Source organism: Calonectris borealis, chromosome 2 (assembly GCF_964195595.1).
Source record: "Calonectris borealis chromosome 2, bCalBor7.hap1.2, whole genome shotgun sequence".
In the NCBI taxonomy this organism is placed as follows: Eukaryota; Metazoa; Chordata; class Aves; order Procellariiformes; family Procellariidae; genus Calonectris; species Calonectris borealis.
The window spans coordinates 109,395,901-109,418,904 of NC_134313.1; the positions used below are offsets into that span (position 1 = coordinate 109,395,901).

At 41.1% G+C, this 23,004-nt stretch overlaps 1 protein-coding gene and 1 long non-coding RNA gene across 2 annotated transcripts in view; one reads left to right on the forward strand and one right to left on the reverse strand.

The window, feature by feature from the left end:
- Positions 1–15,073, reverse strand: part of CUL1 (cullin 1) — a 55,872-nt gene extending 40,799 nt beyond the window's left edge. Inside the window, exon 1 of the mRNA XM_075142918.1 lies at positions 14,964–15,073. The gene's annotated coding sequence lies outside the window, so the exon portion shown is untranslated. The remainder of the gene's footprint in view (positions 1–14,963) is intronic.
- A 339-nt stretch (positions 15,074–15,412) lies between these two features.
- On the forward strand, positions 15,413–22,694 carry LOC142079179 (uncharacterized). The gene is made up of 2 exons (XR_012672549.1): positions 15,413–15,569; positions 22,540–22,694. It is a non-coding gene; the product is annotated as an uncharacterized LOC142079179 (long non-coding RNA).
- Positions 22,695–23,004: the final 310 nt, after the last annotated feature.

A 23,004-nucleotide genomic window follows, 5' to 3' on the forward strand; every position in this document is an offset into this window, starting at 1 on the left:
TTAAATAACAGAGTTGTAATAAGTCAGGACCAACTTACTCTTACTGCAGCCTTTCGATATGTAAAGGGGGCTCATAAGGAAGATGGAGGAAGACTTTTTACCAGGGACTGTACTGACAGGACAAGGGGCAATGCTTTTAAACTGAAAGAGGGTAGATTTAGATTGGACATAAGAAATTTTTTACGATGAGGGTGGCAAGACACTGGACCAGGTTGCCCAGAGAAGTTGTGGATGCCCCGTCCCTGGAAGTGTTCAAGGTCAGGCTGGATGGGGCTTTGAGCAACCTGATCTAATTAAACATGTCCCTGCCCAAGGCAGCGAGGTTGGACAGGATGATCTTTAAAGGTCTGTTCCAGCCTAGACCATTCTGTGATTCTGTACCCTAGAGCCCATTCACTGAAATACTCAAAACACAGTGAAACACATGATGACTTTTTGCCATGCTTCCACAGACAAGAATACAGCTTTATGATAAACCTGCCCGGTAATGGAGACTGCTGCTCAAGGCTTATATGAACCCTTCCATAATTTCAAGGATAGTATAGGCCGAGATCCGATAAATCCTATTATTTGTTTTTGACCTTTGAGCAGCACAAAATAAAGATATTTCTTCAGGATCTACGGTATGTCATAGGTGCTTTGTCACAGCCACTTCTAGGCTGTTACATGCTCCACTCCAGATTTCACACTATTTTAAAGATTAAGTATTCCGTTATACCCTCCCTGATCTCCCCTCCCCTCCCCCAAATTATTTGTAGGACTTCTCTTCTGCCTTATCTCCTTCACCCTAAAATGATCGAGACATTTCTTCAGTTTTTTTAGTCAATGAATCTGTCTTACCACAGTAACACAGAAGTTACCACTCCTCATAGACCTTTACTATCCACCACCCATAAGCATTTGAATTTCAAGCTCTAAGTAAGAAACACTGAGAAGTATTTTCATTATGTCAATCTGAGCAACAAGTACTGTCTTATTTCAATGAGACATAAACTGCTTCTGTAGTTAATTTTTCTTTTTACATGAGCAACAATTACTTAAAAGATTAGGTGGAAAACCAGGAATTCAATCAATATATATCTTATAAAACATACACTTAAAATTTAACCTTGCCATTCTGTTTCTATAATTACAGCAAACTGGTTATTAAAGACATATGGGAATAATGCATCATCATGCGGAAGTGTAATACAGATTTTGTATTTCACTTCTTTAATTTCTGGAAATCGAACCTGCTGCAACACTAACAATGACGGACTTCCACAACTGAGCAATGAAAGCCCAAAGGAACAAAGGTCCACGACTGGCCATTCGCCTCTACTGCAGGAAACACTCTGTGCACATTACACACCCACAATCTTGGACTATGATCCTAAGTCAGCATTGCAATACAAAGCAAGAAAATTAATTCGATGTCTACAATCCAGGAGAGAGGAAACTTTTTGGTTCCTAAAATCGGGTACTATTTGAACTCTCCACACAAGCAAGAGAAGACATGGTTACAAATCTACAACTCTACTACAACGACAGCATGGGTAAAAAGTAACCAACCGTTACACTCTTACTAATCTGCAAAAAAGCAAGCGGCCTACAATTAGAGTGCATTTTAGTAAAAATATTTTGGCGTAACTTATACAAAATACTTCATGGCTGTATAAAAGTTCATAACAAAAGGCCAACCCCTTGCTAGCTAGCAGAAAGCGCAATAACGGTTACAATAGTTCACAGCTCGGCCAAGGTCCCTTCCCAGGCAGCCCGCAGAGAGGAGCGGCAGCCGGGGCTCTTACTCAGACATCTCTCCAGGTGTGGGGAAAAGGCAGCCACCCTTCCATTGCAAGCCTGCGGTGTCCAGCTGCCCAGCAGATGTGGAGTTTCCCCCTCTATGACAATGGAAATATTTAACTTTCTTCTCTAATTAAGCATCTCCTAGTTTTTATGTACCCTGGTGCATCTACAAATACTACCTTTTCCCACAATTTTTTAAACTCAAGGTGTTCTTCATTCACACTGTACTAATCTTCCCTCTCCTCTCCCTGAAGTAACCCTCTGTATTTAAGTCCGGATGTAGCCATTAAAAACAATGCCATGAGAAAGAACTTGATTTTTATTTTCTCATGCAGTTCACTACATAGAAATATCTTTTCTTTATAAGCAATAAATTCCACTACATTTGATAACATTACCTCGCTATCCCTTGGCTGGCTTCCAATTTGAATTTCACAATTAAAGACACAAACACAGAATAATAGCATCACATCACTAACTTCCTAGACTCTAATAATTTATTTCTTCCAGTTAGTTACTAGTTAACACAGTTGGGAAACAAAGCAATAGATGAATAATTCTATAAACTGCTACTAATTTTTTGCAGATTTATTCATGTGCAGAAAAACAGAAAGGTAATTATTAATATATCACCTTAACAGGAATAAATTTTCACTACATAAGAATACTCTAATTACAAAAGCATATTTATGCAGTCATTTGTACTTAGTGGTTAAATTAAGCTATGGTGTTAAATGTATAGGGAGAGGAAGAATAACACAAGGCTTTGTTACTTGGCACAGTTGTTATTATACACAAACACCCAGTGAAAATATGAAGTCCTATTTTTCATGTGAAAAGTGTAAGTGTAGCTTTCAAAATTATTTTTGTGATTGACGGACAGAAAACCTCCCCTAGGCAAACAATTCTGGAAGGTAAAATCTGGTCCGTAATAGTTACACTGCATCTCTTTACCCAAGGTCCCAACTGCTAAACTTACAAAGATGGAGAAGAGAGAGTTCAGAAGTCTACCATTTCTCAGTGCCCGGGTTGTGCGCAACTGCCAAGAGCAAGGTGCCTTCCCAAGAACCATGAATTGCTACAGGTGAATTAAAACCTCAACATTAAGTCACAACCTTTACTTCAGTGAGATCTCTCACCTTCCGAAGTGCTGTTGGCAGGACTATGCACAAGTCAGTCTTGAACTGACCATCACCATGCTTTCTCACTAAAACAGATCAAACTTACCGGTGACCTGCTTCACGGACAGGACCACCTGCCCCAGTTGCAACACCCGCTCTGTAGCTCTGGACCAGAGAAGCTAGACTTCATTATATCTTCAGGACCAGCTATATTTACATTAAAAAAAATTACCCCTGCAGTTTCCAGCTGATATACACACAATTTGATGCAGCAGTATGACAGTGTTCAACACCATCCTACCTTTCAACCCTGCATTCAAACACTGCAATTAAAACACTGTCAAACAAAACTGTCATTTCTGCCCACGCCAATTGTCAAAAGGAGGTAGTAATTCTGCCAAAACTTTAGCACAACAGCCTTGAAGGACAGAGGGAAATGCTATTCCCTCCTTTTCATTACTGGAGGGGGACACAACATGACACACCTCATATGCAAGGAAACGCATCGCATTGGAAAACAGCGGTTTTGTTTTTACTGATCGTCTAATAATAAATGGTATTTCTTTTAGATATCCCATCTGAAGAAAATTATGTGTATGCTGAATGAGGACTATAAGAAAATATGAAAGTTAACCCTATTTTTAACTAAAAAACGTAATAAAAACCACCGGATTTAGAGCATCTCAAGCCATCTGTTGGAGCGACTACCTCATTTTTATATCCTATTATAATGTAACTTTCAGCTTCACAGCTCCAAGGCCTACGCATCACCCATTGTTCTCCCACAACCACTTATTTCTAAGCTACAGATTTCAAGATAGCTTACTTCAATAATTACAGATAGAATTTGAAGTTGTCAGCTTCTTGGCCCATAAGAACTTATAGGTCCAGATCAAGGTTTTCCAGTTGACCCAGGAGGCCAGACAGCATTTTTTTAAAGACATAGTAGAAAGGAACAGGACCTAGACTTAGTCATTTCCAAGTATTTTATCCCTTGTCTAATTTCAAACATGAGAAGAACGTTCTTGTCACGCCTAACAGTGAGAGCTAAGGTGACCAGATTTAATCATACTAAAACCAAACACATTAGGGAAGAGAAGCAAGTTTCACTAATAAGCTATGGTGAATGAATGCCATTAAAAGTTCAAAGACCTTTAGTGCTACAAGGTTTCCAAAGTTTACAAGTGTGTATTAGAAGTCAGAATTTCACCTCTGTACACTGCCTCAAATCCATTTTCTAAAACTGAATGCAAGTTTCCCAGTAACAAAAATACAGTACAAGTTCATTTGGACATTGGCTGCAGTTTAACATCTTTTGTAGAAATTGGTGCAGTGACCACATTCACTTAAATGGCCACTACAAGCAAAATATCAGCCTCTGTGCTGAAAAGCATAAAGCGTAATAAACTTTTAATCTTTGGCTTCAAAAGACAAGGAAAAGGAGTAAGTTTAATACAGCCACACACTTAAAAACGAAATTCCTCTTGCCAAACTTTCCTCCCCATTTTTCCAGCTTGACTCCTCTAACTTATTTTATCCTGCTCTCCTGTTGCTGTATTTCAGCAAGTCTGATCCTGAAATTCAACAGATGCTCTTGTACTCAGCAAACAGCATCACTCAAAAAGGTTCCCAATCAGTTTTACTCCCTCAAAGTCTTTGCTACCTTCACACTGAGCCAAGGCAACTATTAAGGTTATTTACCCAAGATATGCAATACTGATTGAACCAACACCACACAACACAAGCACACAAAAAGAATTTTCAAAAAACTAAACCAGAACCACATTAAACACTACCTTTGTTCTTACACAGGCTGTTTGCTTGTTCTTATACTATTTTAAAAACAACTTAAGATATTGGATGCTGGTTTATACTTTAGCTCACATAAATTTCAAAATCGCTATAGTTGAAGTGACCCTAAAGTATTACCATATCAAAATATTTGGCAAGTTTTTGCCTTACAATAAGCATCCAGCATCTATTGTTTTCAGTGTTAGGCTTGATAAAAAACATACCAAAAAATAAACCAAACCCCTCTCGTAATCAAAGAAATCAATTTACTCATATATCCTCTCTTACCAAACATGGACAGTTTCACAGATGCGACACTGCAAATGATCCATCCTACAAACCAGGCCTAAGATTCCTCTTGAAGTCATGCAAACACACACCTTTTGAAAAGGCATGTAAATGCAAAGTACAGAGCTAAGAACAATGTACCTCCCTCCACTGCTACTTAGCCTGTAAGATACAATCTACATGATCAATCAGATATAAGCACCAGGGCAGGGTGGGGGGACACTTAAAATTTCTCTTTGCTTTCATCTTTTACTTCTTTGCTGTTACAATTTATACACTATTTCTTGGAAATCTTTTTTTGCAGATTAAAAAATGTCTCATGAATCCTAAAGGACACAACCTCCATTCTAGCACACATTTATGTTTGATAGCGTGAAAAGAGACAAGAGAAATAATTCTATTTTGTCCCTATAACCACTTGCACTCACAATTTATGATTTCAAAGACACTTTTTATATCCATGTTCCTGCAAATTAATTATTTTGTGTTTACTTGACTTCAGTTGAGGTTACGATTATAAGCTCAAAACTATAATGTAACATAGCTTAGTTGAGCCATGGTCCTGCATGCAACATTTTATAGCACTGACATTTCTGTCCAGAAGTATTTTAGGTCACTAAATATACAGACTATAAATTAAGCAGACAGTTTATGCATGTAAAGTGACCCAATCCTTAAAGCAAGGCTAGGAGCAAGCATAATGTCCTTAGCCCTTCACATGCTACAAATGTGTAATTAATCAAAATCTGGAGAATCTCTCTATAGCAGACATTTCCACTGTGCCCCAGCAAAATGAAACCACAACTACTGTAAAAAATGGTTATTCCAGAAATCATATCAGTACCAGAAGAGAAATATTAGAATCTTTTCTCCCTTTTCAATATCAAAGATATTTAAGAGACAAATTATGCAAATTACAATGTTCAGTTCCTCTGTATTATTACAAAATACCGAGTTATATGCAGTGTGAAAAGCTTTAGCTCATCTTATTTTCAAGAGAGTTAAATTCAGTTCATCTCATTATGAGAAAAAGGCAGATGTATACATGCATACACTCCTCCCTCCAAAAGTTGTCTTTGGGTAGTAAAAGCATTCTGTGCAGCATTTTTTTTTTAGAAAAAGTAGTTTAGAGTAGAAGCAAGTAGGGTCAATTTGCCAGTAATTTAATACCAAGTCATGTAAATTTGGTGTAAAGTTTGAGCAGTTGCTCCTTTACCTCCGTGACAATGCCTTCATTCGGGGCGTCACTGTTCTTCCCACACCCTCTCCTCTATGTGTTACAGCTCTGATCAATGGTATCTAAAGTCCTATAAAGAATACATCCCTACATTACTTCATGTGCCAGTGATACAGTTGCCAGCTGAAAAAAAAAACAAAAGCCTGGATGCGTTCTTCACAGCTAGAAAGACAGGTAAATTCACCTTTATTTTCAAATTTAAACAGAATATATGGAAGTAACTTGGAATTGCAGTTTTTACACCTTTCTTATTTACTTAAATTATGCATGATCATGTTCACTAAAAGCCTTTTTAACTGACATGGTTTTAATTTGGATGCCTGATTACAATGATTTTTCCGAAACATAAATGACTATTCCTCAGAAGAGCACCAAGCAAGTTTGAGTGTTTCACTTCTCTTTGCCTATTCTTTTATTAGTTCTTTAACATTCTTCCTTTACTTCTTGATCAACTTTGCAAATAATGTAAGGGACTATATCCTTAACACTACTATACAGGAAAAACTTTTCAGGTTTTGTTTGGCCACCTTTAAGAGCATTCACTTTTTTGCTGTTCAAGTAATCCTTATGTCCAAATTTTTTAGACTACTCCTAAACTGAACATGTCCTTTCCAACCTGAGGTCTCAGGTTTTCCTGAGCTACAAACAAGATGGAGATCCTACGGTGTTTTTTAACTGAGCCTGCAGTGATAAGCTTCATAGCTTCTTAAAACACTGGTTATGCTCAGCTCTTACATCTTGGAAAAAGGAAGACTGCAGACTAGGAAAAGAGCAACACTGTGTGAAGAGAAAATCAAGTCAAGATACAAGCACACTGAAGAGGAGGAAGAAAGGTTTACACAAGACAAAGGGCCTTGAGTATTCCCACTCTCTTTCTGGTTTAAATCATATATAGATAGAACCTGCATTAAAAAAAAAAAACAAACCACAAAAAAAACCCCGCCCAACAACAACAAAACCCAACAACAAAAACCAAATACACATAAGCCTTGAAGGACAATGCACATGAAGATGGATTTCTTGAATCAGCCAGGAAAATGCAGAAAAGGAAAATGAGGGAGGACAAGCCATGAAAACAAGATGCTAGATATCCAACATGCCAAGCAGAAGATAGCAGAATACACCTTGTTTTTCTTAGAAAGAAAAAAAAAAAAAGCAGCAGTGAGGAGTTGTATCAAATGCAGTTTAGCAAGAACACACACAAGACGACTCTGGAAACTCTGAAATATCTTGGGCAAGTTTAGAGACCTTAATGATCCTGCAAGGACAATTCTTACACATAACTGCTTTCCTAAAAGCCCTAACCAGCCATTAAAACTTTAACTAAAACCAACTTAATAAGCTAAAACACCATGATCCTACTGATGTCCACCAAGAAAATCTTGGTATGGTCTCACAGTCCACTTCAGACACAGCATGATCTCTGCCAGAACCCGCCGGGCAAGCCCCTGAACCCCGACACAAATCCCCCTCCATTATAACAGCACTTAGTGCAGCACAACATACACTTTCATACTGACCTGTTCGACACAAACAGGAATTTTCACTCTAATAATGTTTCCATACAAAGTCTTCCCATGCTCTTGGTAGGTGGTGATTCTTATCAGTAACTTTAAAAAGTACCAACATTAACGAGCATAAAACAATTCTGGCTGGAATCTCTTCCCAACAGCTTGTTAATTTTACAGCATCTTCCATCTTACTACTTTTGCAAGAGCTCAACTGATCAAGGCAATGCACTTTGCCACTTCAATTTATAAATAAAGATTATGGTCACAGCGATTCGTCTTGCAAACAGTCTGACATTTTTAGATGTTCAAATATACCACAAGAGCACAGCTTAAATACTGAAGAGCTTCCTCCTATATTCACCTTCATGCTAATGTTTCATTCAGAAGCAACAAGGATTGCAACTATATGACATAGTAAAAACAGTCTACAGATCAAGGACTGTTGCAGTTACTCACATTCATTTCCTGCGTGTGACAAAAACACTACCCTACAAAAGCTGCCCTCTAATTTTTTTTTTTTTTTTAAATCAGGTCTACATTAAGTGCACAGATATATCTGCTAGCAATCTAGATTCCTACTATGGGATAGTGCTGCAAACACTGTTAGCAATGAACAGTACACCTCCTATACATTTCATTCCAGATGCCTAAGTATTGACAAGGCGCACTTACTCACTTCCACAGCCAGCAAGAAAAAGAATGAGAACTTTCTCATTAAAGCCTAGAAAGGGATTCATACATGATTTTTCTGATTTAACTATGAAATCGGAACTGTAACAGCCCTAACTCACAGCAAAGAATTTATACCTCACAAAGAGTTAGTTCTGCATAAATTCAGTATCATTTTCAGAAATTTTTTTATCAGTTTTGACCTCTAACGGCTGCAACAGACATGCCTGGTACAGAAGTGAAAGAGCTTAACTTAATTTTTTAAAAGTTAAAATTGATGCACATCCCTAACAGCCACACTTAAATCTTGCTTCTTGTTGATTTAGCTTGCACCATTTAGTTTTAAAGCGAAGCCTGCATTAGAACCTAAAAATCCATTTAATTAGTTTAATTAAGCATATACATTTTGATTTTACACTACTCCTATCAGTGATGGCACTCTAGCAAAGGCACGCTTTCAGAGATAACAGAACTTTCCAAAGTTATCTCTGAAAAAAGCACAGTAAGAGAACAGTCTGTTTTCCTAAGAAAATACAGAAATTTTTAAAAAGTGTTTTCAATAGTACAGTGAAAAGTTTGTCCTTTGGCTACCCAGAAGCAAGCAGAACGTTTGCCCATGACATTATTACCATGAAATGCAAGATGGAAAGACTAGCAGCTAACAAAACAAGAACTATTTTCTATAACCCTCTTTTTTCCCCTCAATTCGGTCCTCCATATTTTAGATAAAACTTTCAGACGACAGTCTCCACTGCTCAGAGACTAGAGGAGCTTGCAAATTTACATAGGAAATTAAGTTTAAATTACAGAGCAAAACAGGGTGAACTAAGGTCACACCAGTGGCCTTACTTCTGAACTCTAATCTACATTAAGATATTGTCCAATCTTAAATACACAGAGCAACAAAAAAAAAAGCCACGTTACATCAGATGCAAATTTAAAAATACAAACAGGAAGTTTCTGAGTTGAGCTATAGCTGAAATTGCATTCCTAATAACCCAAATTCTTGTAGCTCCCTGCTTTAAATTTAAAAAATTAACTTTTGTCTACCTTGTATATTAATGAATGGAATACATCTGGGTTCCAGTAGCAAAACCACCAGTATCTCCATGAAAATGGGAGATGAGAAGTATGTCCGTGTCTTCAAAAGATCAGTACATTATCAGAGCAGAGTGAGAAGCCACCCACACTGCAAAAACTTTCAATCATCATTATCCTCACCATCCGATGTGTGAATAAAAGGTTTCCATTTCTCCTTCACAGCAACACCAAACAGCTGTTTGAGACATACAGCAACATTAACTAGAGCAAATCTAGTGAAATCCAAAGACAAGGAGCATTTTACATCACCTTTAGGTACTTCTAATTTAAAGAAAAACAGAATTCAACAGTATTGAACTGATATTCTAGTGAACAACTGAATCTAGTGCATAACTACAAAGACCTCAAAGAAAATGTATTTGATTCTTTATTCTTAGTACTGTTGTCAAGCAATGCTTCATACCTGCTAGACCAAGCTACAGCAGTGAAACCTTCTGACTCCAAAACTAGAATAACCAAAAGGGGAAGGAAAGGAGATCACATTAATTTTTCCTGAGTTTTTGGAAGAACATCACATCAAAGTTATACTGTTTATTCAAGAATCATAGAACCATAGAACAGTTTGGGCTGGAAGGGACCTTTAAAGATCATCTAGTCTTACCCCCCTGCCATGGGCAGGAACATCTTTCACTAGATCAGGTTGCTCAGAGCCCCATCCAGCCTGACCTTGAACACTTCCAAAGACGGGGCATCCACAACTTCCCTGGGCAACCTGATTCAGTGTCTCACCACCTTTATAATAAAAAATTTCTTCCTTATGTCCAATCTAAATCTACCCTCTTTCAGTTTAAAAGCATTGCCCCTTGTCCTGTCACTACAGTCCCTGTAAAAAGTCTCTCTCCATCTTTCTTATGAGCCCCCTTTATATATTGAAAGGCCTCAATAAGGTCTCCCCAGAGCCTTCTCTTCTCGAGGCTGAACAATCCCAACTCCCTCAGCCTTTCCTCATAGGAGGGGTGTTCCAGCCCTCTGACCATTTCCGTGGCCCTCCTCTGGACCCGCTCCAACACATCCAGGTCTGTCTTGTGCTGGGGACCCCAGAGCTGGATGCAGTGCTCCAGGTGGGGCCTCACAAGAACAGAACAGAGGATGAGAATCACCTCCCTCGACCTGCTGGTCATGCTTCTTTTTACAAGTCCAGGATACAATAGGCAAAGAAGGTACGGCAATCTTGAGGATGAAGTACAAGAGATCCCAACTCTGGCAAAAATTTACAAATGACTCTATACCAGTTTCCTGAAGTGCAAAATGGAATTAATATTTTCCTATTTTCACAGTAGCCTTCATTCATTTTTTCAAGGTTCACAGATGAAGAGGGATTTGAAAAAACGTTACATTAAATGAAGTGGAATGTAATAAATGTTTGGTTTATTTAAAAAAAAAAGAAATTTGATTTTGACCTGTATCATTTATAAGAGGAGGTGAGGTAGCAACATGCCACAGTTCACTGCTATGGCATCAGAGATTCTGTGGGTAAAAAGAAAATTGTCAGTAAGTTACCCACTGCGACATGCATTACTTCCTAAAACAGTGTTTTTCCCAGCAGCTGTGCTGCAATCATTCCCTGATTAAACCTCATATAACTACTCATGCTGGATAATGCAACGAGTGTTTAAATCTGACAATGTTCCACCTCTGTAGTTATGTTAAAGGCTACAAGTTACAGCACTACAGCAGGGCACATTAGCTCAGGACAATTTTACTACCAAGTCATTTAGTCATGTCAGTAACAGGTCTGAACTGCATTGTAGAACCATCAATAGTCAATCTGTAGTCATTCTTCCACTGATAAACCTACAACTCTTATAATAAAATAGCAAGTAACTTATGTAGACAAGCTCAACAGCATTCTATAATTTTCCAACCACTACATATTCTTGCCTTCTTACTGAAAATTCTCCTTTAACCAGTAAGGGAAACTCAATGGTCTCCGTAACAAATTAAAAAAATATTAGTTTAAGTTTGCACCCTCTGTAGGTTACAACTTTTACCTACGCCTCTAAATGTTGGTCCCAACAACCATTTCTTGACATGAAGATTATCTTGAAAAATACAGTAATTAAAAAGTTTTTATGAGTTTACTCTTGCCAAAAAACAATGCTGGTACCTAAGCAGTCAGTTAAATCAAGTTCATGCATTCCTAAAGCACACGCAGAACTTCCAAGGCCAAGCTTTCCACACTCTTCTTTCCTCCAAGCTCTGTGCAGCAGGAAGACTGTACCGAGCTGCAGGCTGCTGGGACTGCCTCTGCATGTCCTCCTGGCATGCCCGTCCAAGTGGGACACCTACCCTGCTTTCCTCCTGATGCACGCAGACAGACTCTGTTGGACAGCATGGGAAGTACAACAGCATGGCCATGCTGTCGAACAGGAGCACTGATCCAGCCACCTTACACTTTAATCTGATTCTGCCCTCGGCAAATTAGAAAATCCTGGTTGAAATGTGCAGGACACATGACATCGGTATCCACCTGTAACACACTGACAATCTCTTACTAGGACAACCCCCTCACTTCACATTCACGACACAAGTTTTTGATGCTGAGAGTGGTGTAAGTGCAAGTGGGACATCTTTAAAGCTGTTTCATCCACTAGAAATTTAAAAAAAAAAAAACAAACCACAAACAAACTTCAATGCCATGAGAGAAGACTCCAGGTATACCCAATTCACGCAACCACTGACACCCAGGATGTGACTCATCATTAAGCTGGGCCCTACTGAAATAATTGTGACTACACAAAACTAGGCACTACTTGAGAAACGCAACAGATGAAAAGCAGTACTCCAAGATCTGAACATATAAATTGTAAGAAAACACTTTTTAAGCTGAATATATGAGATAACTTTCTCAAAGGACTCAGTATTGTTTTCATAACAATAGAGCTAGAGTGTAAGACCTTACGCCAACACTAAGAATAAGCTAAATTCAAAAAAGTCACCCCCAAATCAGTATCCAAATAAGGGCGTGCATCAATTTAGCTTAAATTAATTTAAATTATTTAAATTAAAGCAATGCAATTTTCTCATGCCGACAGTCTAAGTAACAGGCCCAAGTTATAAGGCAAGTTCAAACCAGTGTAAAAAGGATGAAGGTGGAAGAAAAATCATTTAGTTAAACCAATACAACTGTTTTGTCAGCCGAGGAGTGGGGTACGTATGCATAATTTAGGTGCCTAAACTGAGAAACTGTTCTCTCCATGATCCCTGGATAGGCAATGGAAGAAGTTTCCTACAGAGGGGTAATTCAGATCAGAAGCCTAGTTCAGTTGCTCTGAGCTGTTGTCGAGTTACCAAGATCTGCGTGTACTCAGCTGAGAAAATAAGCAGCTGCTAACGCTAGTCAGTAAACCTGGATTCTAGAGTTAGGTGTATAAATTACTCCCAAGATCAAATGTGTTCCCCACACCTCCATGAGACAACTACATCCAGTGTTTCAATCACACCTCAAATATATGGTGATGATATGATTGTGAAATGTAACCAATCTTAAGAACCAAAGCAACTAAGAAAGACGTAAAGTAAGAAGTTGGGCAACAAATACTGAGAAACAAGAGCAGTCGCAAAGCAGGGGGAAAGACTTATTTCTAGTAGAGTCACCAGCAGAGACACAAAGTGTCAGTGCAACACAGACATCAATACACAACATTGCAGCAGTTCACTGTGAGCATCTTTGAAGTAAAAACTATACCCCATAGTACCTATGAAGTATCTTACTACTTCTCCAAAGAGGATGCATCCCAAACACACTCCATATCAACTAAGTACCAATTCCGAATGTAGTATTACAAACAATATTTGGTCTAATTTAAGCTGCACGGCCACTAGGTATTTCTGGTCCCCATGGACCATTCCTCCTAGTCCTGCCAAAAGGATTTCCAAGACAGACCTTTTTTCCCCAGACTAGCATCAGGGTATGTGTGTATTAGGGGGGAGGTATATGATTACATATGAACACATACACTGGGGGAAAGGTTGTTGAGGAATTCAGTAACAAAACAAATGAAAACAAAGTAAGGTAAAACAAGTAAGTAATCCTCTTAGGGCTGACTGACAGGTATACAGACAAGCTAGGGTTAAATTCCTTTCTCCTCAAAGACACAGCTGGAGGATTTAAATACAAAGTGGGGGAGACAGCATGTGAGTCTACAAAGGAAAGGAGTATGTGGAAAGGAAGGAGTCTTACGTGAGGTTACAAGGAGGATTTTAACGACACGAAAATAAGATCAGAAGGGCAAAAAAAACAAGGTGAAGGAAACAGTTACTGGGATGAAGAAAACTGAAAGGGGAAAGGTAATAGGGGGATAATGATAGTGATAGAATATAACTTGAAGAGGAAATAAGAAGGATGGGAAAAGGATCCCAGTAAGGACATGGTTAGCCTTCAGTGGCAAAATTACTGGGAAACAAATGAAGTGATTATTTGCAACGACAAAAAACTGCAGGACTAGTCATCTGGATGGAGGCAATAAATGCACAGACAGACAGACAGATAAAAGGTTACAGGGGGCACCTTCTCTGGTAAGGCCACAACAGCAGGCGGCAACAAGGGGAAGGCTGGTGCACAGTCCTTGACAGTGAGAGAAACCTGAAGAAGGTGACAAGGGGGAGCTGTGGCAAACATCCCCCAGCTGCCACGATGGTCCTGGGGCAGGGGGGAATTTCTCTAGGTACAACCAAACAGCTCCTAGACAGGCCTGAGTGTCACGAGGGCTCTGGGGACGGCTGGGATACAAGAGGGTGAAAGGAGGCAGCACGGAGAAGGCCAGGGAGCGTAGAAGGCAGGTGAACACCCGAGAACAGTGCCCAGCGAGGTTATGGACAAAAGCTCATGGGGACAAGCGAGCAGAGGCCTGGGATGGCCGGGGTGGGCACTCCCGGGGCCGGTGGGCAGAGCGGGGCTGCAGGAGGACGGGCCCGAGGGGCCGCGGTCTAAAAGCCCGCGGCGCGGGAGAGAAAAGCAGGGGCAGCCACCGAGGCGGCCCCGGCCATGCGGGGGCCGCGGTCACGGGGGAGGGCAGGGAGGCGGAAGGGAGGGCCGGGCCGGCACGGGGAGGGAGGGAGGGAGCGGGCAGGCCGGCCGGCGGGCAGATCCGCCGGGGCAGCCGGCGGGGCGGGCTCCTGCGCCCCAACGGGGGCGATGCATTTTGAGTGCGCAGTTAGCGGCCTCCCAGCTCCGACCCGGCCCGCGGCTCCTAAGGCCGGATCCGCGAGCGAGCCGGACAACAGCTCCCGCCGCCTCCCTGGCTCCGGAGCCAGGTGCGCGCCCGGGAGAAGAAAGGCGGGCGGGCGGGCAGGCCGGGCCCGGCCTCGCCTTCCCCCGCTCCCGCTCCCCGCGGCGTGACTCAGTGCCGGGCCCCGCTCCGCCAGGCCCGCGCGGCCTCGGCCCGAGGGGGCCGCCACCTCCTCCCGGGCCCGGCCCGGCCTCGCTGCGACACAACGCCGCGGCCTCCCCGCACTCACCAGCATCGCGCGTCCCGCAGAGTCAGGCCGCGTCCGCCCGCCCCTTCCGCCTCCGCCAGGCCCGGATCCGCCGCCGCCGCGGCCTCCCCCCAGCACGGCCCGGAGACCGCGGAGGCGCCGCCCCTCGCCGCCCGCCCCGCCCCGGCCCACGGCGTGGGGAGGCCCCGCGGCCCGCGGGGAGGCGCGGGGGGTCCAGGCCCGCGGCTGCCCGCGCAGGAGGGACCGCCCGCTCCCTCCTCTCCCCCGAAGGCGGGCGAGGGGCGCTGCGGAGGGAGGGGGCCGAGGCGGCAGCGTCGCGGGGCCTCTCCCCGCCGGCAGGGCCGGGAGAGCTCGGGGTGACCTAAGCCCGGCCGCCCCTTCCCTCCTCCCGCCAGGAGAAGAGCTGGGGCAGCTCGGGGCCTGGCGCAGCCGCGCTGGGGCTACCGAGGGGCCTGGGCGCCGGCTGTCCTAGAGTGTCCCGGGCATACCGAGCTGCACCGTGCCCAGTCTCAGAGCCCGGGTGGATGGTACAGCTGTGCCTTAACAGCTTGTCCTTGCCGAGCAAGTGTTAAAGCACGCTGCGAGGCTCTCCTCTGAACTCTTCACATCAAGAGCCATTACCTCGAGGTGAACATTGCATTGAAGACTTTGATGGTGATTAAAGTGCAGCTGTCATAACAACATAGTTAGAAATCTTTCTGTAATTCTGAATTTCAGATTAATAAGAAAACAACTTGGGAAACAACGTTGCAAAGAGAAAACAGGGTAGAAATAGGAAGTGTTACTGTTCAGCTGTGAGCTGGCTGGAAGATGCGTGAAGGTATTTGGTCTGACTGATGTAGGGATAAGTAGAACTACATGAAGCTGTTTGCAGTCTATGAACAACTTTGAGAAAAAAATACCTAGTGTAGGTAACTTTAATTTATGATGATAAAATATAAACTTCCTAGCATATTTGCTTCGTCTTTATGTGAATTGCAAGAAGGGTGGTTAATTTTTCTTTTTAACGGTATGAAATGCGTGATGCAAAATCATAGTGAAATTTAGGTGGGTTTCAGGAAAGTAAGGTTTTGGAGTCAGTCCTGTCTTATTTATTCCTGAGGGCTGTGGAATTATATTCCTGGAGCTGTGCTGCAAAGGAAAAGAATGGGGTTTGCATATCCTTGATATTGTGCTGTGCCAAGGTTCTCTGCACTGTACTCTTACAAACTGTGCAGATTTTCTCTGCCAAGGTGAAGTCAGATTCTGGTCTGAATTATACCAGAAGATATAAAGCAACTCAAATGAAGTCATAAAAAGTTCTTATCTTTTACATTAGTATAAAGAGTTCAACCCAGAAAATGCAGTAGCTTCATAGGAAAGGAAAGAGAAATGGGATAGCAATAGAAAGAAGATTTCTTTGCTCTGCAAAATGCTTCACTTGCATCCTGGCATTGCCAGCTGTACACCATTTTTGAAAATTGGCCTTCTCAAAGCGAATGGTCCTTAGTCACCTAAGTGCTTGAAAAATTATTTCCCTGTATAATAATGCCTTACTACAGCACAGCCTACTGAAGTGGACACAAGCAAAGTCATTGACACAGCTCTTCTAATGAAACAGTGCTGGCTAAATACCTGAGAAGCACTGTCTGAGGAACTGGTTTAATGTGGAGCAGGGACACTGTCTCAGTCAGCTGGGTGGCATCACAACGCTTAGATTAATTTTGCCCATGTAGACATACTTTGCAAATACCATTCCCGGGCATGACTAAATTTCTGGCTTGCTAAAGTACATGAGTTGTACTAGAGGAGAGTTTGTGTTAGTCATGCTGGATGCTGCATCAGCACGGCCAGTTCTGCATGGTGTGTAAAAGACTGGGGAGAGTGAGGGCAAACAAAATAGTCTGTGGGAGACAGGAACCAGATCCAAAGGAGAGTGGACTGATCATAAAAAATAAGGACTGATTTTTCAGTCTTGGAAAGTAAGTTTTAATACCATATTTTACAGAGGTAAAGCCATTGTTTTAAAATCCTAAAACAAGGGGACAATAGAGCCATGGATAAGCAAGGAAAGTGGAAGAAAATTGACAGGAAGGGAAGAAAATACGAGGAGAAGGAAGGTGTGAATTAGTACCATCCTGCACTAGACTGGGTTTTTTTGCTTTTGTGATTAACTGCAGTACAACCTTGAGATCTACAGTTTGGAGCGTTGAAGGTTTGTTTCTTTGTTTTACCTAGGGTTGCATTATGATTTGCATACACTTTAAAAAAGGCAAGGCACAGTTCTCTGATTTTATTCACGATGGTGGTAGCTCAGTTGGCACTCTGAAAAGGTAGGCCATGAAGAAATCCTCACTAGACGATTTAGACATGGTGCATAACACCGCTCATTCATACATCCATTGAAAGAATTCCAGTATCAGGATAAGTAGTCACAGAAAGAGAATTGAATGCCAAAATAAATATTACCAAATTACTCATAGCAGGATAGCTAATGCATTTTAAATTGTCCAATGGAATTGATGTACTTCGAATGAAAGGAAAGAAGCTTCCCGTAGACATTGAGGCAGCCAAAATTTCAAGGACAAACTTCATGAGAGAAGTCCACTCTGTTCTTACTGAAGTGAGTTTGCAGTGCTGCTGAGAGGGGCCTGTTTTGAAAGTAACTTGCAGGTTTCTTACTTCTTGCATCAGGAATGAATCAGCACACATCAAACAAGAAAATTATCATGACAATGTTTGCTGTCGATGTGAGTAGGCATTGTTGGCAAAGAGGAAAAGCCTGAGTCATTCAAAGACACAGAGGTGCAGTGGCTGTTAGGTTATTACTACTGTCAGGAGGCTGGACGGATGGGGAGGGATACTTTTCTTGCTAGTTACATCTACAGTGATTGTCTGAAAACAGTAATTGTATCACCTCCTCAATATGGCCAGGAGGACAGGCTAAGGATAGACGATAACCAGATTTTTTGCCACATTCTTATCAAATATGAGTTCCGTTGTGCTGTCAGTGCACCAGTGACTCAGGCTGGCAAACAAAAAAAAAAAACAGAGAGAGAGGCAATATTGCAAAAGTGTTTAACCAAACAACATGACAAATCTGCCTTTTGGAATTTACTGACTTTGTAAGATATGCTGAAGTAGTGAATGCGGTCAAACACACCACATGATGGTGTCTTACATAAACTACAGCCAGCTTGAATATAAACAAATATTTCTTTGATCATGATACTGACCCAAAAGAAAAAAAAATACAAAACACACCTCTGTTATTAGACTCCAGCTTGTAAATAATAGTTTTGAAGAACTAGCTAAAGTAAATTCCTGTATGACAGTAGCTAGCCTGGATGCAAAGTTCTCCGAGACAACGAGATTGTTACTACTGTTCATTGAGAATATATGATGAGAGGATAGATAACAGCAGAGATGTCACTGCTAGGCTTATATCTGTCCTAAGAGTTCGTGTAAAGACTGTGCTACAGAGATTCCCAAGTATATTCATACTTTTTAATCAGTGGTAAGGTACATAGTATTTTGAACTCCTTCAGTTACACTCAGTGGGCTCACAAAATGAGAATGACTTCTGAAAGTCTCACTCAAAGACCTCTTCCAAAACTATTCTAGGTAACGAAATTTTGCACTACTACTACTGTTAAAGTACAGGAGTTATACTTACACTGATCAATGTGCTTTTCACTAGCCAATACATTTCTTTGATGAATTATAGCAGAGTTTTAAAGTTACATTACAAAATGTAACTAAATATAACTACCATGTCTTCAGTCCTCAATGTGTTTAACGAATTTATGTATGAAGTAGAACTCTGATTTGCACATCTGAATTTTCTTAAAGGTATGAGAACATTAACGAGTATTATTTTCATCTAGGTTACTTAGTCCAAAGCTTCTTATTTATAAGTATGCAACTGGTCAGTGAAAGCAATGAAAGGAAACCGTTATTTACTTTCTGCCAGGAAAATTCTTTGGATGCTATGGGGACTAAGAAAACATTAATATGATTTACTTGGGGCAATAATATAATAGAGCTGCAAAAATAAGTTATTAATGGATAATTTGGCCTTCAGAATACATCTAGATACAGAAAATCACCGGATATGTACAACTTTAACTAATAATCTTATGCTTTGAAATATCTGGGAAAATGGTACTCTGAGGGGAAGGCTGGTGAAACTAAAATAAGTTTGTTAAATCTGCTAAATTTGAAAGAGGTTATATCAGGATATACAAGCTAGGTGGAGAAGGGAAGGAGGAGATTTAGCAAGCTACCAGTCTGAAAAAGTCACTCGAGAGCAGACTTAGCACTAAGCTGGTGGCACAGACTTTGCTGTGCATGTGAGTTGGAGATGTGCGACCGGAGCATTCCCATCACACTTGGCAGTGCTAGTGGGTAGGGGACTGCAACTCTCCTGCCTAGCCTGATAAATCTCCCAATAAACATGGAAAAAAGTTTGAGTGGTGTTTCCTAAACTCAGTTAGAGGGTTGGGTTTGTTTTGGCTTTTTTTCCCACAACAACATGCCGGATAGATACAGCCTGATAGGGTTAGGGATTTGATGATGTGAAGGTGGGCCTGTAAGCACCTGCTTTGAAGCCTATGGGTTTTCATGAAATTTGATGCCAGAGTGTTATGATATTTTCCTTCTTTGTGGAAAGGAACTCCCTGAGAGCCAGGGTGGAGGTTATCACATGCCTAACTGGGAGATCCTCTCAGTGGTTGTAACTGAAATACTCAGACCTGTAGGTAAAGAATTCCCATAGTCCAAAAGTGATTTTAGTTCTGCACAGGGGCAGGCAGCACCAACAACTTTGAGTTACACATCTGAATCTGCCACGAGGAAGGGTGGATGTCTGGAAGCCTGTTTTGCACTTGTTTCCAACCAATCATGGTGAGTGTGACACGCTTTCTCACCACCCTTCTTCCTTGAGAACTGATGCAGCCAAGGCTCCTCAGAAATTTAATAGAGACAAATGCTATTAGACTTTCTCTCAAATCCATTTTTTTGATCCTGAAAGCCAAAATTTCATAGGTAGTATATTTACAAGTTATGGCTATAGCCAAGAGGTGCCCTCAGTAATTTTTTATATTGGGAAGCAAGCTGTACATGAATACGATGGATTTAAATTGAAGTGACCATATATATGTGATGCACCTCTCACACACAGAAAAATCTATTCCAAAGCGTAAGTGAGAATGCCTGAGTGAAAATAATGAGGTTCAGCAAAAGGTGATCAGTCAAACTTCTAGGGAGGTTGTGTGATATATGTTAGGTGCGTGCTTGAGTAAAAATTTTTCTTGCTACAAGTCAGAGCAACGTGTTTGAAATTTATCTTGCAACCTGGTAAAGATGCACAGTTTTCTGGATACTCTGCATTTACACAGCAGATAAGGACCCCTTAAAACATGTTTTTTTCATCTTCCTTCACAGCCGGAATACTGGGTGCTCAGTCATACATCCTCAAGTCTCAATGTCAGATAGTAGTTCCAGACATGTGGGAAATTTAGTCTTTTTGTGTATCAAGAGCTTGTACCAGAAGAGATTTTTCTATGCAGCTGATATGTTCTTCTAAGCTGGATTATCACAATGATATGTTTCTACCTCCAGGAAGCAGCTTAAAATATTTTCCTACTGTTTTTGTCCTTAAAAAGATATTTCTAGGCTTTCTTTTGTATCTGGTGCCATCAGACTTACCACTAGAAGCCAATGAAAACTATTCTCTATTCCCTGTGAAACAGGACAAAGTTTTGCCCATTACCTAACCAAACTGCTTTCTCAATAGTCTTATTCTGTCAAGACCCTACGAGGGTTTTGTATTTGAATCTGGCATTAACCAATTCAAGGCAGAATGCTTTGAATTACCTCTTTTTCATGAAATTCTTACTAGTAATTTTCTTTTCCGGGAGAAGATCTGTGTAGATAACTGTTTTCAGAAATTGTTACAGATCATGGCGGATACAAATTTTCACAGTTTTTTTGCAGCTGAAAGAACTCTCTATGTCCTTCTTTCCTTCCCTTCCCTTTTCTGTCCCCATTCCCCTCCTAAATCTTCAGTTTGTTTGACACAAAGCATTTCATTTGACCTGAAAGGAAATAGTTTGTCTACAAGTACTAGAAACTGAGTTCTGTTTTCGTTTCTATCAGAGTGGCATTGTCCTTGCTTTTTTCTCTCTCTAAGGGGATCTATAAATTTGTCTCACTTAGCAGGAGAATGCTCTTCCCATTAGCACTAGGCTTTGGTTGCACTAGCATGAGCCTTACTGTGCTTTGCAGAAGCGAAAAAGAGTGGGGAGCTATTATGTTGTTCAGCTGGGACCTCCTGCCCGTGGGTTCAAATTTGGTAATAGTTTGAGATTACTAAACTACAGCTGTCTTTTTTTTTTTTTCAGCTAATACCTTTGCCAAAACCAGCAAGGATTCTCATGAGTGCTAAGAGAAAGCAGTGTTATGAAGGCTGACATAAGGAATACACACTGGCCATAATCTTTATTATTCATATGCATTACCTCTCCAGAACCACAAAATATCCTCCTCTTTTGTCTTTCACTTTCTATGCTAATGTCAGACAGAGAGTCTCAAAACAAAGCAAAACTGAGATTAAGTGCTTCAGTGGTATCAGCTACTTCTGTGCTGCTTTGTTGGTCTTAATGAGTAGCATCGAATCTGCCAATTATTGGTCACTTTGACAGCATAGACTTAAGGAAGCAATACAATCACTGCTAGAAATGCCTAACTGTTCCTGTATGATACTGTATTGCAGTACTAACACTTGTATTTGGTAAAGGTTGCATGGCTGTATTGAACATCTCTTGCTTTTTCTAGCAGATCCATTTTCCTCAATGTTTCGGTCAAGAATGTTTGGCTAGGCTCATAAGTGGTGGTTCCCCATTTTAAGACTTTGTTCCTGCTTTTGAGCTGAGCACAGTTTGGTCCCTAGCTCTGAGAACCTCTGTTGCTTGAACTAGTGAGAGGCAGCAGGCGTGGTTTTGCCCTTAGTGTTCCTTCTTGGGGGGGTTGCAAGCTAAAATACAGGAAATATAAAAAAAAGTGTTTGGGAAAGGGATATATGGTTGTGTAGTGTATTTGAACATACTGCAGAGAGGCTACCGATTTCTACAGCTTTTCTGTTGAGTGGAAAATTTGAGTTTCAGGATTCTTCATCATTACTAGTAAATCAGTCTTGGGCTCACTGTCTGTCATGAACGTTTGTATAAACTAACTAAGAAGAGACATCACCTGTACTTCCAAATTCAAAGGTCCTTGAAAGAATCTGTCAGTGGCAGATGATACTCTAGCACTCTACTGCTCCTTGTGCTGTGAACATTTGCCAGAAGGTAAAAAACATTTTGCAGAGATCACATTGTTCTTCACAAAGAAGACCAACCTCTGCATGTGGAAGATAGACAGTGCCAGATCCATACATTGAATAAAAAGGCAGTCTAAGAATGCTGCACAAATATGGTAACCTTTGGTTAATCCGCTGCTCCTTTTATAGCCACAGGCCAATGTTAATACTGTCAAGCACTCTTTCTGGCTGTATCACCAAGAATGGCACAGGACAGTAGCTCTCCTCAAAACTTCTGATTTTGCTCTTCTCTGCCAGGTGTCTGTCCCCTGAACGATTGATTGCTTCAGAAGTTTGCAGCAGAGTGAATTCCAGCATAAGAAGAGAAGAGAAGAGAAGAGAAGAGAAGAGAAGAGAAGAGAAGAGAAGAGAAGAGAAGAGAAGAGAAGAGAAGAGAAGAGAAGAGAAGAGAAGAGTTGAGTTGGAAGGGACCTACAACGATCGTCTAGTCCACCTGCCTGACCACTTCGAAGAGTTCTGATCTCAAGATAGGATGTAGAGACTTTATGCAATGTAGTATCACAAGATTGTAAGTGGAGCACCATTGTCGATCCAAAGCAAAGATGAATTACGTCTCTTTGGATGGAAGACGAGCAAATCTCCACCTTGTTCCCAGCTATAAGGTACTTTAAATTCCAGAACTGAGAATATTTGTATAATATATAAAGGCACATGTCTGCTCTGGGAATTCATAATGAAAAGAAGATGGTGGTAATTTTTTTT